At 39.5% G+C, this 2,919-nt stretch overlaps 1 non-coding gene across 1 annotated transcript; it reads left to right on the top strand.

Moving 5' to 3' along the window:
* The first annotated feature begins 765 nt into the window (after positions 1-765).
* On the top strand, positions 766-929 carry LOC142457625 (U1 spliceosomal RNA). The gene has a single exon (XR_012786327.1). It is a non-coding gene; the product is annotated as a U1 spliceosomal RNA (small nuclear RNA).
* The last annotated feature ends 1,990 nt before the right edge of the window (positions 930-2,919 follow it).

Below are 2,919 nucleotides of genomic sequence, written 5' to 3' on the forward strand. Positions count from 1 at the left end.
TTTATATTTAATTATTGATAATATATGATTTTCTAGATTCATATTTCATACATTCCAGGTTCCATTTATTCATGGATGTTTGCATCAGTTTCTTCTCATTTTGCGTCATGTTCCATCAGGAAACAAAGGTCCTGAAAGACTTACTCAATCCCTATAATTATGGTTGACTTTACTTTAAGAAAACACTTCTTCCTCAGTTATATTTATAGAGTCTTCCAAACTGAGGGGCTCATCCTGCCTCACTATAGCTGATAGTTTCTTCACGGCTATTCGTGGTATTTTCAGTGGCTAATTCCACACAAGTACACAGGGGATTCTTCACAATCTGTTGTTAGCCTGGGTGGTCTTCTGAAACCTGTTTACCTTGGGTGATCGTGCTGGTATCTGAAACAATAATAACTGAGCTTCCCATGTCATAGCAACACACAAGCCACTAAAATGTGACAAACTGATCAGCTTTGAAAGTACTCAGTACAGATAAAACCAAGTTCTGAACCATTTAAAAATGCTCATGCTATCACAGAAACACACTTAACCTAAAAAGTTGATAATGAACTCCACAGTCTGTTATAGAATGATATGCCCCCAAAATAGATCCTCAGGTGGCTTTTCAATGTGGATCTCTTGATTCATAATTTAATATGGATCTTTTGCCTCCATTGTCCATAAAAACAGCACCAACAATAATGACTTTATGGAGCAAACAGCATGAGAATTGCTAACCAACTGCTCTTAATTTTGAGTTCAGAGTAGTTACTTGTGAACCCTTTTACCCGGCAGGGGAGATACCATGATCACGAAGGTGGTTTTCCCAGGGCGAGGCTTATCCATTGCACTCCGGATGTGCTGACCCCTGCGATTTCCCCAAATGTGGGAAACTCAACTGCATAATTTGTGGTAGTGGGGGACTGCGTTCGCGCTCTCCCCTAAAAAAAAAAGTGTGGCATTTCATCTAGCACAGCATTCTGCTATGTAAAAGACTCTGACAATTAGAAAATAAAGTATTCTCATCCTCAGAACACTCCCCAGCGGGTAATAAAGAGGAAAGAGAGGAATTCTCTTGGATAAAAGATGTTTTCATCAGAGAGTTTGCCTGTCTCGCTCCTTCAACAGTATTTATGAACTGTTCACAAAACAGCACTTACTATAAATAGGTATTTTGTTGCCCACTTATGCTGGGGAGGCACAGTTCCTGGAATTGGCCAGAGCGAACCCAGTACTGTTTCTGCAGGATCCAAAACTGAAGATCGATATGGAAGAAGTTCTGACATGCCATTGGAAGGTGGGAGGGAGGCTAAAGTAGTTCACTGTGAAATGAACCTGAGAGCACAGCCACTTAACATGTTGCTCTGTGTCATTGAGCTTAAACTAAAGAAAGAGAAAAGAAAATGCAAGCAGAGAATTTTCAGGACAGCCTCTAAAATGCGTCGATGAGCACTGAGGTGAGGAAGTGTGAGATCCAGACACTCTGAGAAGAGGTGAAAATGAAAATCTACCAGGTAATCCCGTCCAGAATAGGATATTTCTTCCTCCTGAAAAACACAAAGGTGCTGTGTACCAAAATAAAGCCATAGCTCTTTTTAAAAACTTTCTGTCACTAATAGGTCTCTGTATTTATTTCTGACCAAGAACAAGTGAAAGGCTTTTGGCTTGCTTGATGGTTGTTAATAAGTGATGAAAAAATCAAGCTGGTAAAGTCACAGTGAAAAACAAGGATGGTAAAATTACTTTACCAAACATTTATTATATAGACACATACCACCAAAATCTATAGACAAAAGGGTTTATAGGAAACAATTATGAGGAGGTACCCCTTCCCCCAAAATGGAATTTTTTTCAAAGTTATGTATTTAATTTTTTTACAAAAAACCCTTATCACTTTCAAAGTATTCTCCATTAAACTTGATGCATTTGTCAAATCTGTGATTCAATTCTTGAAAAAGGTTTTCCAATTTCTGTTTCAATGACTGAAAGCACCTCCCTTTTTTTCTTCATCCCTTCTGTATCTTCAGATTGCTATCCTTTCATGTCCCTCTTCATTTGTGGAAACAAAAAGAAGTCACATGGAGTGAGGTCTGGTGAGTAGGGTGCAGGGGGCAAGGGAGCATGCTGTTTTTTGCCAAAGACTGGAGCACTTGGATGGCTACATGAGCAGGTGCTTTCTCGTGGTGGCAAAACCAGTCCCCTGTCTGCCACAAATCAGGCCTATTATATAATCTTTCAGAACTTCTAAATAGAAAGCTTCCATTCAGGAAGTTGACAGATACCTGGAAAGAGGTTTGTCATTAATCAATATTTCACCTTTCTTGATATAAGAAAAAACACTCATATATTTGGGTTTTTCCCATAGCACTGTCCTTGTAAGCTGTATTAGATACCACAACAGTTTCTCTAGCATTTTTCCAGAGCAGGAAACGGAATTTCTCAGCCACACACTGTTCTCTTAAATTGGCCACCGCAAAATACGAAGTTTGAGCAAAACACCATTTATAAAAAATTTCACTGAGACCAGAGTGAACCTTCCCAGGTGACGCCACTGGGTGCACTAGCCCAGAGCTAGTTGCTGGATGCTCACTCAGCAGGAAAATTGCGTACTATGAAATCCCTGCCCAGCAGAGCTTTTTTCAGTGTTTTTAATTGGTGGGAGACCCCTCACTTGATATCCCTAGGGGTATCTTTCAACATCTATTTGAAACTGATGGGAAGGTAAGTGGGAAATAAGAGCAAGTGACATCTTCATCAGTCAGTCATAATAAAAATTACCCTGAGCGATGAAGTGGCAATCATACCCAGCTTCTCCTTACATAAAGATGAGGGACATGTACTTTTTTAGGATTTTATTTTCTGCCATGGCCATAATTTCAAAACAACTGAAAAGGTGTTTCAGTCTGAAGCAATGTCTATTGTGCCAACATGTTA

This window comes from Tenrec ecaudatus, chromosome 9 (genome assembly GCF_050624435.1).
Source record: "Tenrec ecaudatus isolate mTenEca1 chromosome 9, mTenEca1.hap1, whole genome shotgun sequence".
In the NCBI taxonomy this organism is placed as follows: domain Eukaryota; kingdom Metazoa; phylum Chordata; class Mammalia; order Afrosoricida; family Tenrecidae; genus Tenrec; species Tenrec ecaudatus.